At 53.2% G+C, this 14,614-nt stretch overlaps 1 long non-coding RNA gene across 1 annotated transcript; it reads left to right on the top strand.

Moving 5' to 3' along the window:
* The first annotated feature begins 160 nt into the window (after nucleotides 1-160).
* On the top strand, nucleotides 161-6,200 carry LOC128840284 (uncharacterized). The gene is made up of 3 exons (XR_008445627.1): nucleotides 161-250; nucleotides 4,570-4,656; nucleotides 5,582-6,200. It is a non-coding gene; the product is annotated as an uncharacterized LOC128840284 (long non-coding RNA).
* Nucleotides 6,201-14,614: the final 8,414 nt, after the last annotated feature.

Genomic DNA, 14,614 nt, shown 5'->3' with positions numbered 1-14,614 from the left:
GGTGCTCCTGGCGCTTCCCTCACACGTCGAGCTCCCATTCGCCCACTCTTCCATAGGCCTCCACGCTCCCTTTCCCGATTGGTCGGTCCGCGGCCGAGACGGGAGAGTTGGCGGCTGCTGATTGGACTAGGTGCGCGGAACGGCTTCAGCCGCCGGTCTCCAGGAGACGGAACAACCCCCGGGAAACGCCATCTTTGTGCGGAGCATGATCGCGCAATGGAATTCTGTGCAGCCGCCATCTTTGTGCGGGGTAAGTCCCCCATGCCACGGGCTGGAACCCACGAGGCGGCAGAGAAGAGGGGCTGGCGCTTTGCTCTGGGTCTCAGGCAGGTCCCCGCTCCCAGGGGCCGGGAACCCCGTCGTTGGCAGGAATCCTCCTGAAGCCAAGAGGGGCTGAGCCTAGCAGGGGCCTGGGCAGCACCCTGCGGCGGGGGAGGTGGGTGCTGGAGCCAGAGGGCGTTTGGTGGCCGCCCTGGCGCCCAGGCTGGCTGCTTGACCTGCCACTAAGCACGACAGCCCAGGCTGACTGCATGACAACTCGGCAAGTGCTGTGGACCAGGCTGGCTCCCTGGTCTCAGCTGCCCTGGATTCATGGGCGCACACGTGCCATGCTTCAAATTCTCTGTAGCAGGCAAAGCTTTTGCGTGAGGTTGGCTCTTGCAGTGATAGGGGATGGAAGGAATAGGGTGATCAAATATCCCAATTTTAGAGGAACAGGCCAAAGTTTGGGGTCTTTTTCTTATATAGGCTCCTATTACCCCCCCCCCCCCATCCTGATTTTTCACACTTGTTGTCTGGTCACCCTAGGAAGGGACCAAGGGGACCCCAAAGACTTGGTACATGCACTGGATCTCAGCGGGTCTACACAGCAGCATGGCCTATGATCATGACTTTTAGAAGAAAGCTGTTAAAGTCACAGAACCTGACTAGGGAAGCAGCCAGGAAAAAGAAGAAGAGAGTTTGTGCCACTCTACAGAAAACTTAGGCACTAAATATTCACAGTGAACAAGGATTAGAGAGCAGGGCTTCTAACCCCACATGCTTAAAAATTGTCAGGCACTCAAAATCATAAGATGGGCTTAAAAATAGATTTTTTTAAAATAGTAATAACTGTTGTGTATTTTTAGTTGCCATCTGGTTTTTGAGCCATTGGGATGCACACAGGTCACCATTTCAGACTTTCCTTTGCTACCATAAAGTAGAACTTACTTAAAAAAAGAAAGCTGAGATTTCCATATAATTATATGAATCCAGGAGTTAAGGCTTCAAGAAAAACACCAAATATCAAGAGAATTGAGATAAAATTGCAGGAATTGGCAAACACTCCCTTTTCTAGTGTAGCTGTACTGCCTTCCACAGGATTTTGGAGTTGGATGAGAAGATTCAGCACAAATATTTTCTCAAAGGAAAAAAATGTTGCTTAATAGCCTGTAAACCAGTGACCACTAGTTAAGGCTGCAAAATGGTTTCCATTCTAATTTCATTTTGGCCATTTAAAACTTTTGTTTGCAGTGTTGTAGCTATGTTGGTCCCAGGATATTATAGAAACACAAAGAGGATGAGGTAATGTCTTTTAGTGGACCCACTTCTCTTGGTACAAGCTTTCAAGTGTACTCAAACTTTTTAAAACTGGTTACTGACTCTAAGCTTTCAAGCTTACACTGAACTTTACATAGAGCTGAAATATGAAAGTGTCAAACCTTTTGGCATTTTCATATTTCAGACTGAGGCAGAGAAAGAAGAGCCAAGAAGTTTCTGAGCACAAGAAGCACAGAAAAAGAATGTACATTTCCTGTTAGTGAAACAGTTCTAATCCTAACATACATGGGTAGAAATTTGATGAAGGAGCAGAACACATCCTTGTTCCAGAGTAAATTGGGTTTGAACAGTTTATGGACAATTGAAAATCAGATTCGAAGCATACTGGCATTCCATGCGTTTGTTCTGTTCATTATGTGTGAAAGGACAGTTACCTGTTCCGTAACTGGCGTTCTTCGAGATGTGTTGCTCCTGTCTATTCCACAGTAGGTGTGCGTGCTCGCCACGTGCACCGGTGCTGGAAGTTTTTCCCTTAGCAGCATCCGTAGTGGGGGAGCACCGCTGCGACCCCTGGAGTGGCGCTGACATATAGTGCCATAAAGGGGGCTGCGTTCTCCCCCCACCCTCAGTTCCTTCTTGCCAGACAACTCCGACAGAGGGGAAGGAGGGTGGGATGTGGAATAGACAGGAGCAACACATCTCGAAGAACGCCAGTTACGGAACAGGTAACTGTCCTTTCTTCTTCGAGTGATTGCTCCTGTGTATTCCACAGTAGGTGACTCCAAGCTATACCTGACGGAGGTGGGTAGGAGTTCTAAATGATAAAGGTTACGGGTTACCCGGGCGGAGCACCGCCCTACCAAATCCGGCGTCATCCCTTGCCTGGGAGACGATCGCATAGTGCGATGCAAAAGTGTGGCCAGAGGACCATGTAGCAGCCCTGCAGATGTCCTGAATAGGGACATGAGCCACGTAGGCCGCAGACGAGGCCTGGGCTCTTGTCGAATGCGCCTTAACAATAGGAGGTGGGGGAACCCTGGCCAGGTCATAACACGTGCATATGCATGAGGTGATCCAGTGGGAAATCCGCTGGGTGGAAACCAGTTGCCCTCTCATTCGCTCGGCTGTAGCAATGAAAAGCTGAGGGGATGCCCGAAATGGCCTTGTTCGATCTAAGTAAAAGACCAGTGCCCTACGCATGTCTAGCATGTGTAGGCGGCGTTCCTCATTGGAGGAATGGAGCTTAGGACACAGGACTGGCAGGAAAATGTCCTGGTCCATATGAAACGCCGAGACCACCTTCGGCAGGAAGGCTAGGTATGAGCGAAGCTGTACCTTCCCCTTATGGAAGACAGTGTACAGGGGTTCCGAGGTCAGCGCCCTAAGCTCTGAAACCCTGCGGGCTGAGGTGATAGCCACCAAAAACTTTCTCAGATAAGTGGGACCAGGAACAAGTGGCCAAGGGCTCAAAGGGAGGTCCCGTGAGGCGTGACAGTACCAGGTTCAGGTCCCAAGGGGGAACCGAGGGTCTAGCATAAGGGAACGCTCTGTCCAACCCTTTAAAAACCTGGAAGTCATGGTGGGAGAACACTGACTGTCCCGCCACCGAAGAGTGAAAGGCACTTGTAAGTGCCAGGTGAACCCTGATCAAGGAGGGAGCTAGCTCTTGGGTTCTAAGGGACAGAAGGTAGTCCAGGACCAGCTGGGGTGGAGCGGATGCGGGGGAGGAACCTCTCTCCCTCGCCCATGAGGAGAACCGATACCGCTTAGCCAGGTAGGTCCTCCGTGTGGACGGCTTCCTGCTTTCAAGCAGGACCCGTCTAACAGCCTCGGTACACCTCCCCTCCTCCACATCTAGCCACGGAGCAGCCACGCTGTCAGGTGGAGCGGGGCCAGGTTGGTATGGAGGAGACGACCTTCCTCCTGGAAGAGGAGGTCCGGGCGCAGCGGCAGCCTGCGAGGGGGAGCCGCCAAGAGTTACAATAGGGTCCCGTACCAATGTTTACAGGCCCAATCGGGGGTTATCAGGTTAATTCTCGCCCCGTCTGACTTCACCTTCTGTAGGACGCTGCCTATGAGGGGGAAGGGCGGGAAGGCGTACATCAGGGGCCCTGACCAATCGAGCAGGAACGCGTCCGTCATGGCCCCATCGCCTTCTATCACCCTGGAGCAGAACCTGGGACACAGGCGGTTCTGGGCGATGGCGAATAGGTCCTCCTGGGGAGTGCCCCACTGAAGGAAAATCCATTCTGCCACCTCCCTGTGCAGGGACCACTTGTGTTGATGTGAGAATGCCCTGCTCAGGCGATCTGCGAGCGTGTTGCTCTCGCCGGGTAGGTGGAACGCTCGGAGGAGGATGTTGTGGGCTATTCAGAACTCCCACAGGAGTTGAGCTTCCTGGCATAAGGCCCTGGAGCGCGTGCCCCCTTGCCTGTTGATGTAATACATTGCGGTGGTGTTGTCCGTGAGGACTCTGAACACCTTCCCTTGTAAGTGCTGGCGAAAGGCCAGGCACTCCAGGCGCACAGCCCTGAGTTCCCTGACATTTATGTGCAGGGTCAGTTCCTTGGGTGACCACATACCCTGAGTCCTGACGTCCCCCACGTGGGCTCCCCAGCCCAGGTCCGAGGCATCCGACACTAGATCTAGTGAGGGAGAGGGGTCTCGGAAGGGGATACCCCAGAGCATGTTGCTCGGGAGGGACCACCATTGGAGGTCTGCAACCATGTTGGCCTTCTCCAGGCCGTCCCTGACCTGGGAATAGCGGGAGGCCAACCGGAGTTGGAGGGGCCTCATCTGGTGCCTGGCGTGTTGCAACACTGTGGTGCATGCTGCCATGTGGCCGAGGATTTGAAGGCATATCCGAGCCGTGGTTACTGGGAAGGCCGTGACCGAGGCGATGAGGCCTTTGAGTGCCTCAAACCTGTCCCTTGGAAGGGAGACTGTGGCCACCTGGGAATCCAGCAGCGCTCCTATGAATTCTATGCGCTGGACAGGAACTAACGTGGATTTCTCCTCGTTTACCACTAGACCCAGAGCGGAGCAGGTGCATAGCAAGAGGGATATTTGCTGCTGCACCTAGGACCGGGACTTGCCCTTGAGCAGCCAATCGTCCAGGTAAGGAAAGTCCTGCAGCCCTCTACTTCTGAGGTGGGCCGCTACCACCGTCATACATTTGGTGAAGACCCTGGGGGCCGTCGAGAGGCCAAAGGGAAGAACCGTAAACTGGTAGTGATCCTGACCCACCAGGAAACGGAGGTAGCATCTGTGACCCTCGAAAATGTGGATGTGGAAGTAGGCATCTTGAAGGTCCAGCGCTGCAAACCAATCCCCGGGGTCTAGAGAGGGAATAATAGAGGCTAGGGACACCATGCAGAATTTGTAGCGAACCAAGAACTGGTTGAGCTTCCGCAGATCGAGGATGGGCTGAAGCCCGCCCTTTGCCTTCGGGATGAGGAAATACCTGGAATAGAATCCCTTGCCCCGGAATTCCCAAGGTACCCTCTCCACAGCTCCCAGGGAGAGGAGGCACTGTACCTCCTGACCTAGGAGGAGTGTATGTTCTGGGTCCTCCACCGACTCCCTGGCCGGAGGGCAATTGGGAGGGGGCGAAACAAACTGCAACCTGTACCCCAGGGATATAGTGTTGAGGACCCAGCGGTCCGTAGGGATACGGAACCATTGCAAACGGAAGGCAGGTAAATGATTTGCAAACCTGAACTTTATTAACTGGGGGGGGGAGGGAGAAGGTTAACCTGGCAACAGGCCCCGTGACCCCCCGCAAGCAGTCAAAAACGCCGCTTCCCTGGCCTCTTTGCCTTAGAGGGTCCCGGACGAGGGGCTGAACGGGATTGGCGTTGTGACCGGCGCCTCTGCTCCTGCTGCTTCTTAGGCGGGGCTCATATCTAACCCGAGCCTTTGGAGCAGAGGTGTGAGGCCTGGGCTTGTCCTTAGCCTGCGGGACGTACAAGCCCAGCGTCTGCAGGGTAGTACGAGAGTCTTTCATCCCATGCAGACGCGTGTCTGTTTGATCTGCAAACAGGGCCCAACCATCGAATGGCAGGTCCTGCATGATCGACTGGGACTCAGCCGATAGGCCAGAGAGTGAAAGCCAGGACTCCCTTCTTATGAAAATCGCCGCGGCCATCGAATGAGCAGCCGTGTCCACCGCATCGGAGGCCGCCTGGAGCGCTGCTTTAGCCGCCGCCGCACCCTCATCAACAAGAGCCCGGAACTCCTTCCTGTCCTTTTTATGGAGGGAGGGCTCAGACTTGGGAAGGGACCCTCACAGGTCAAAATCATATCTGCTCAAGAATGCCTGGTAGTTGGCCACTCTGAGCTGAAAGCTCGCAGACGAATAAACCTTTCTCCCAAAGGAATGCAGCCTGTGAACGTCTTTGTCCTTAGGGATAGGAGTGGGTTGGCCATGTCTCTCTCGGTGGCTCACCGACTCCACCACTAGAGAGTTCGGAGTTGGGTGGGAGTATAAGTACTCGTGCACCTTAGTGGGCACAAAGTACTTCCGTTCGGCCTTTTTGAAGATCGGACAGAGAGATGCTGGGGTTTGCCAGAGGCCAGTAATAATATTGGCCACCCCGTGATGGAGTGGGAGGGCCACACGCCCCAGCGTCGAGGAGGTCAAGACATTAAACAATGTGTCCGATGGCTCCTCCATCTCTCGGCCTGGAGCTGGAGGTTTGATGCCACCCTCCTGAGTAGCTCCTGGTGGGCCTTGAAATCCTCCTGAGAGACCGGAGGTGGTGGCGCCACGGAGTCATCTGGCGCCGAGGAGGTCGGTGCTGCAGTATTATCTGCACCTGGCTGTACCAAAAGCTCGAAGTCCTGACCCGGGGCCCAAGTCGGTGCCGGAGGGTTGGTGCCCACTGCCTCATCGCGGTGCCGAGGCGGCGACGTCGGCTGGGCCTGGGACGCTCCCGCCACGGAGCGGGATCCCGGCGGTGCCAGTGCCTGGGGCCACGGTGCCCACTGGCACCACTGTCCCTGCCAGGGAACGGCCTGGCCCTGGGACGCAAGGTGGCCCGGAAGGGCCGGCTGGTCTTGCAGCACCGAGCGGCTCGACGAGGGGTGGCTATGTGCCAAAGCCGAAGTCTGTGAGGAGCAGACGGTGCCGTATGAAAGGCTGGAGCGGTCCCGTACATGACGTCTCCGGCCCCTGGAGGAGGACAGGTAGGAGTCGGGAGTGCTGTCCCAGTAGTGCCTCCGGCGCCCAAGAGTACAACGCCTCGGTGCCTAGGATTCCTGTGACGAGCTCCGAGCATAGCTCCTTCCACTGCGGATGCCGGAGCGGGAACGGCAGTGCCGCCGCTGCCGAGACCTGTCCCTGCGGTCAAGGCTCGAAGAGGAGCGGCGACATCTCTTAGTGCCTCCTCTATAGTCTGTCAGAGTGGAGTTGTAAAGCTCGCTCGCAGATGATCCTGCTCACGGCGTGGAGGCGCACCGAGGTCCATGGCTCAGCCCTTCGACCTCGGAGATGTCCGGAGAGGGTCGATGGGACTGAGCGAAGGCTTCCCACGGGATCGGGGTCCCAACTGAAGCGGCACTCCCAGTACCGGAAGCGTCATGATGTCGCACGCAGCCTGAGCTGCCTCTGGCATCGAAGGCATTCTCACCTCTGGCGAGGCGCGCATGGACGGCACCGGACTACTCCGCTCCGCCCGAGTTGGAGGTCTCAGTCCCGATGGGGATCATGGGCCGCCCAGCATGGGTCTAGCCTCACCTCGTTTTTTCTTCTGGCGCCGCTGAGTCTTCCCTTGCTTCTTAGAAGGGGAGTGGTGCCGGCTCTTCGACGGGGCCTCGCTGCGCACCAACAACGCGGTACTGGGCGCGGCATCAGGACGGCGTGCCTGGGTTGCTTCGATGCGCACTGGGAGCCGAGGACGAGGTTCCCGGCGCGGGGTCAGCTCGACGCGTCGGTGCCGGAGTCAACGCCGACTCCATTAGGAGAGCTCGAAGTCGGATCTTACGCTCCTTCTTCGTTCGCAGCTTGAAGGAGCGGCAGATCTTACACTTCTCACTAATGTGAGCCTCGCCCAGACAGCGAAGACACTGAGTGTGTGGATCACTTCTAGGCATAGAATTGCAACAAGAGTTGCACGACTTGAAGCCTGGGCCACGGGGCATGCCCCAAGCCCAGCACTAACAGAGAAAGTTCAACCAGTAACTTTAGGGAAAGCTGGATACCACTAAGGCTAGAAATGCTTCAGCAAAGCTGGAGCACAAGTTCCGACTACCTTCACTGGCGGCAAGAAGGAACTGAGGGTGAGGGGAGCACGCAGCCTCCTTTATGGCGCGATATGTCGGCGCTACATCCCCACTACAGATGCTGCTAAGGGAAAAACTTCCAGCACCGATGCATGTAGTGAGCACGCACACCTACTGTGGAATACACAGGAGCAATCACTCGAAGAAGAACCTAAGTTAGGAATGCTGTGTGCATGCATACATAGCTAAGCTAGCTTTATCTTGAACTGGACTGTGACCTTGTAAGTATAAGGCCTAAAGCCTAAGACCTTCTGTGATAAATGAAGGGAGTGTGGGTGGGGGTTGCTCCCTTTTATGGACACCCAGACAGCCAATAGCTATAAAATCCTCTTAGTAGCTGTTCTCTAATTGCTCTACCTGTAAAGGGTTAAAAAGTCTCACTGGGATGCATAGGTAAAAGGAAGTGAGGGGGCACCTGGCCAAAAGAGCCAATGGGAAGGCTAGAACTTTTTAAAATTGAAACAAAGACTCCCCTTTGGTCTGTCGTTGTTCTCCCAGGGAGATGCGGACAAGACAGAGCTATGCTGTAAGACAGGGGTGGGCAAACTGTGGCCTGCGGGCCAGATCTGGCCCGCGGGATTGCCACCCCCGTGGCACCGCAGGCACCGCGCTGCTCCCTGGGGGAGGGGAGGAGCAGAGGGCTCCGCGCACTGCCCTTGCCTGTGGGTTCCACACCCAAAGCTCCCATTGGCCGGGAACAGGGAACTGCGGCCATTGGGAGCTTTGGGGGAGGTACCCACAGGTGAGGGCAGCGCGTGGAGCCCTCTACATCCCCCCCAGGGGCCAACTAGACGTAGTGCCGGCCGCTTCTGGGAGCGGTGTGGTGTGGTGCGGGGCCAGGGTAGGCAGGGAGCCTGCTGCACACCGCTGCTACCCCGGATCCCGCACCCCGAACCCCTCCTGCACCCCACACCTCAACCCCCTGCCCTGAGACCCCTGCTGCACCCTGCACCCTCCTGCACTCCCAGCCCCCTGCCCTGAGTCCCCTCCCATACTCTGCACCTCAACCCCCTGCCCTGAGCCCCTCCCCTGAACCCCTCCCGCACTGTGCACCCCTCCCTGCACACCAACCCCCTGCCCTGAGCCCCTTCCTGCACAACGCAATCCCTTCCCACAGCCCACACTCCCTTCTGCACCCCAACCCTTGCCCCAGCTCTACATTCATGGCCCTGCATGGCCCTGCATGCAATTTTCCCACCCAGATGTGGCCCTCGGGCCAAAAAGTTTGCCCACCACTGCTGTAAGAGCTTGGGCCAGGCTTGAAAAAATCATCAGTATCATACCTAGAAACTACTAATTTAAAACCCCAGATATGTAATCAGGAAATGTCTAGGAAGATGCGATTAGCTTTATTCCTTTTATTTCATTATGGCTTGTGGATTCCTCTGTGCTAACCCAGGGGCTTTTGTTTTGCTTGTAACCTTTAAGCTGGACCTCAAGAAAGCTATTCTTGATGCTTAATCCTTGTAGGTTTTTTTTTTAATCTAGCAATAGCCTGAGTTCCCAGACGTATTTTCTTTTTTAATTAATAAAATTTACCTTTTTTAAGAACAGAATTGGATTTTTGTGTCTTAAGAGGTTTGTGCACATGTTGTTTAATTATCTGGTAGCAACTGCTGATTTCCTTTTTCTTTTTCTTTCTCAGCTCTTCCCTGGAGGGGGGCGAAAGGGCTTGAGGGTACCCCACAGGAAGGAATTCCCAAGTGCACCTTCCTGGGTTCTCAAAGGGTTCTGCACTTGGGTGGTGGCAGCATCTACCCATCCAAGGTCAGAGAAAAGCTGTAACCTTGGGAGTTGAATACCAGCCTGGAGTGGCCAGATGGGGAATCAGCCTTGACACCTTCGTCTGCAGCCAGATTAAAAGAGCAGCCAAGCAGCAGCCATTAGCTGAGAAGCAGGAAGTCTCATCCTCACATTCCATCTAAATTACAGTAAAACAATGTGATATCGGGCTGTTCAGAAGGAGGCCCGGTCCTAATGGCCCCCACTAGCACCGGATTAAAAAAAACAGATCTTAAGATGGTTAAAGAAAACTTAGTTGGATAGCATCCTGTCTGTCAAGAAATCACTTCTCAATAGCTGTGGTTGCGAAATCCTCATTTCTTTATTGTTTTGTTATTATGGTCCCCACTTCCCTAATTGTTTATGTGTACAGTCTCTGTCTGGTTCTTTAATTGTTTCTGTCTGTTACATAATTAATTTTGTTAGGTGTAAATTAATTAAGGTGGTGGGGTAGGATTGGTTAGAGAATTTTGCTACACTATGTTAGGATTGGTTAGTAAAATTTTAGTATAATGATTGATTAAAGTACAGCTAAATAGGACTCAAATTTCACTATATAACCTGGGGTCCAAAAGGAAGTTCTTTGGGAACCAACTCCAGGACACAGCCCCAAAGATCAGAGCTGCCAGATCTCAACACTCTGCCAATGACACCGTGCAGAAACTGGAGTCCCCCAGATGGACCTGATCCTGACTGGCCATCAAGAAAAGTTCACCTGTCTTATTGGGAGTGGTGAGCACTGTCCGTGTAGTGTGTGCAGTCTGTTATTGGTAATTGTTAATAAATAGAGGGTATATAGTATATTACTGTGTAAGGCTCTTTCACTGGTAAAAGGTCCTGCACACCTGCAGAAGTAGTATACACCCAGAGCCCTACATATTGGGAAAGGGTGTGGGTACTTAAATTGACCAGGTTAGTTACATCCTGAGCCCTACGAATTGGGTACGGGTGGCCCTGAGCCTTACGAATTGGGTAAGGGTAGGTGCTTTTCACCTGGAGCCCTCTGAATTGGGAAAAGGTGAGGGTTCCTAAATTAACCGGGTTAAACCTGGAGCCCTACGGACTGGGAAAATGTGGGGTGCCCTAATGTGTGCAGGTAACAATCTCGGGCAAGCACTGAAGAGCTGCAGTCAGTCTTCTATGGTACTCAGGAGAGGAACTCTCTTTTCTGCACTTAAAGAGAACTGCCAGTTATGCCAGGGCAGACTGGCTGGGGATGGCATAGAACCATAGGATCTGAAGGGGCTGCAAGGGTCACCTAGTGTCTAATCTAACCCCCTGCCAAGGTGCAGGTAAGTACATCAAGTGGTTGACTTTCAGCTGGGGAGCAACACATTTCACCTCATCAGAGCAGTCTACCTCTAATTTATGGAACCAAGAAGGAGCCAAGCCTGGAGGCAGAGGACCTGAAGGTTGGGGTGAAGGATCAGCCTGTCACTTTGAGAGAGCAGGTGGGGAATGGGCTGAAATGGAACTGGAGGACATATGCCATCTGTGTCAAGTAAGGAAACCAGACTTGTTTTGGCCAGGAGGGGGCAATCAGAATAACTCTCACTTTGCCCTGATCTACGCTACGAGTTTAGGTCAGATTTAGCAGTGTTAGATTGATCTAACCTTGCACCCGTCCACACGACGAAGCCCTTTTTTTCGACTTAAAGAGCTCTTAAAATCGATTCCTGTACTCCTTCTGACAAGGGGATTAGCACTGAAATCGACATCGCCGGGTCGAATTTGGGGTAGTGTGGACGCAATTCGACGGTATTGGCTTCCGGGAGCTATCCCAGAGTGTTCCCTAGTGACCGCTCTGGACAGCACTCTCAACTCAGGTGCACTGGCCAGGTAGACAGGAAAAGCCCCGCGAACTTTTGAATTTAATTTCCTGTTTGGCCAGCATGGCAAGCTGATCAGCACTGGTAATCGTGCAGTTCTCATCAGCAGAAGTGACCATGGAGTCCCAGAATCGCAAAAGAGCTCCAGCATGAACCAAACGGGAGGTACTGGATCTGATCACTGATTGTGGAGATGAATCCATGCCATCAGAACTCCGTTCCAAAAGACGAAATGCCAAAATATTTGAAAAAAATCTCCAAGGACATGAAGGACAGAGGCTATAACAGGGACCCGTAGCAGTGCCGCGTGAAACTTAAGGATCTCAGGCAAGCCTACCAAAAAACCAAATAGGCAAACGGCCACTCTGGGTCAGACCCCCAGACATGCCGCTTCTATGATGAGCTGCATGCAATTCTAGGGCGTGCCCCTACAACTACCCCACCCCTGTACGCAGTGGCGTAGCCAGGTTCTAACTTGTTTGTATGAAAAGTGTGAATTGGGAGTGCTTTGTTCCAGGTGGGCCTTGAGTGGGCCTGACTGGTATATAAGGGCAGTCAGCAGCGAACCAGCTGAGCGGCGAACAGCAGAGGCTAACAGAGGGGAGAGCTCACTGAGGCTTTCATCTGCAGGTTTCTCTGAGTAGTTCCTGCAACAGTTGAGGAAGCTCTTAAGAGGACGGTGATATGGAAGGTGAGCGATCAGCTGTTGTAACCTGCACAGGTTGTGCCATGTTTGTCTTTCTTCCACAGGACAGAAGCGACTTTGTCTGTACAAAGTGCAAGCTGGTCTCCATGTTGGAAGAGAAGGTTTTAGGGCTGGAGAAACGAGTGTCGACTCTGCGTTGCATAAGGGAAAATGAAGATTTCCTGGACAGATGTCAGGAGATGCTTCTACGGCCACAATGTTCTGAAGATTCAGAGCAGGCGCAGCAGGGACAGAAGGATTGTGAGGAGGTTTGGCAGCATGTGACCTCCAGAAGGAGAAAGAGGAGCGTCCATGCACCAGCAATGGAGATACAGGTGAGCAATCGTTTCCATGTTCTCTCTACAGGTACTAATGCGGAGAGTGGACTAGATGACCCATCTGAGGGAAGGGAGCAGAAGGAGACTCCACCGATTGGAAGGCAAAAGATGCACTGTCCTAGGGATGGGGGTTCCACGACCACCACTCCCAAGAGGAGGAGGAGGGTGGTGGTGGTCGGGGACTCCCTCTTCACGGGGACTGAATCATCTATCTGCCGCCCCGACCGGGAAAACCGAGAGGTCTGCTGCTTGCCAGGAGCTAGGATACACGATGTGACGGAGAGACTGCCGAGACTCATCAAGCCCTCGGATCGCTACCCCTTCCTGCTTCTCCACGTGGGCACCAATGATACTGCCAAGAATGACTTTGAGCGGATCACTGCAGACTACGTGGCTCTGGGAAGAAGGATAAAGGAGTTTGAGGCGCAAGTGGTGTTCTCGTCCATCCTCCCTGTGCAAGGAAAAGGCCGGGGTAGAGACCGTCGAATCGTGGAAGTCAACGAATGGCTACGCAGGTGGTGTTGGAGAGAAGGCTTTGGATTCTTCGACCATGGGATGGTGTTCCAAGAAGAAGGAGTGCTAGGCAGAGACGGGCTCCACCTAACGAAGAGAGGGAAGAGCATCTTCGCCAGCAGGCTGGCTAACCTAGTGAGGAGGGCTTTAAACTAGGTTCACCGGGGGAAGGAGACCAAAGCCCTGAGGTAAGTGGGGAAATGGGATCCTGGGAAGAAGCACAACAGGAGAGCGCAAGAGGGGAGGACTCCTGTTTCATGCTGAGAAAGAGGGACGATCGATGAGTTATCTTAAGTGCCTATACACAAATGCAGGAAGCCTGGGAAACAAGCAGGGAGAACTGGAAGTCCTGGCACAGTCAGGGAACTATGATGTGATTGGAATAACAGAGACTTGGTCGGATAACTCACATGACTGGAGTACTGTCATGGATGGATATAAACTGTTCAGGAAGGACAGGCAGGGCAGAAAAGGTGGGGGAGTTGCGTTGTATGTAAGAGAGGAGTATGACTGCTCAGAGCTCCGGTATGAAACTGCAGAAAAACCTGAGAGTCTCTGGATAAAGTTGAGAAGTGTGAGCAACAAGGGTGATGTCGTGGTTGGAGTCTGCTATAGACCACCAGACCAGGGGGACGAGGTGGACGAGGCTTTCTTCTGGCAACTAGCAGAAGTTGCTAGATCGCAGGCCCTGGTTCTCATGGGAGACTTTAATCACCCTGATATCTGCTGGGAGAGCAATACAGCGGTGCACAGGCAATCCAGGAAATTTTTGGATAGTGTAGGGGACAATTTCCTGGTGCAAGTGCTGGAGGAACCAACTAGGGGCAAAGCTTTTCTTGACCTGCTACTCACAAACAGGGAAGAACTAGTAGGGGAAGCAAAAGTGGATGGGAACCTGGGAGGCAGTGACCATGAGATGGTCGAGTTCAGGATCCTGACACAAGGAAGAAAGGAGAGCAGCAGAATACGGACCCTGGACTTCAGAAAAGCAGACTATGACTCCCTCAGGGAACAGATGGGCAGGATCCCCTGGGAGAATAAAATGAAGGGCAAAGGGGTCCAGGAGAGCTGGCTGTATTTTAAAGAATCCTTATTGAGGTTGCAGGAACAAACCATCCCGATGTGTAGAAAGAATAGTAAATATGGCAGGCGACCAGCTTGGCAAAAACAGTGAAATCCTTGCTGATCTTAAACGCAAAAAAGAAGCTTACAAGAAGTGGAAGATTGGACAAATGACCAGGGAGGAGTATAAAAATATTGCTCAGGCGTGCAGGAGTGAAATCAGGAAGGCCAAATCACACTTGGAGTTGCAGCTAGCAAGAGATGTTAAGAGTAACAAGAAGGGTTTCTTCAGGTATGTTAGCAACAAGAAGAAAATCAAGGAAAGTGTGGGCCCCTTACTGAATGAGGGAGGCAACCTAGTGACCGAGATGTGGAAAAAGCTAATGTACTCAATGATGTTTTTGCCTCTGTCTTCACACACAAGGTCAGCTCCCAGATTGCTGCATTGGGCAGTACAGCATGGGGAGAAGGTGACCAACCCTCTGTGGAGAAAGAAGTGGTTCGGGACTATTTAGAAACACTGGACGTGCACAGGTCCATGGGGCCGGATGCGCTGCATCCGAGGGTGCTAAAGGAGTTGGCGG

This window comes from Malaclemys terrapin, chromosome 7, assembly GCF_027887155.1.
Source record: "Malaclemys terrapin pileata isolate rMalTer1 chromosome 7, rMalTer1.hap1, whole genome shotgun sequence".
NCBI lineage: Eukaryota > Metazoa > Chordata > Testudines > Emydidae > Malaclemys > Malaclemys terrapin.
The sequence above is the reverse complement of the archived record's forward strand: the minus strand, read 5'-3'. Positions and strand labels throughout refer to the sequence as shown.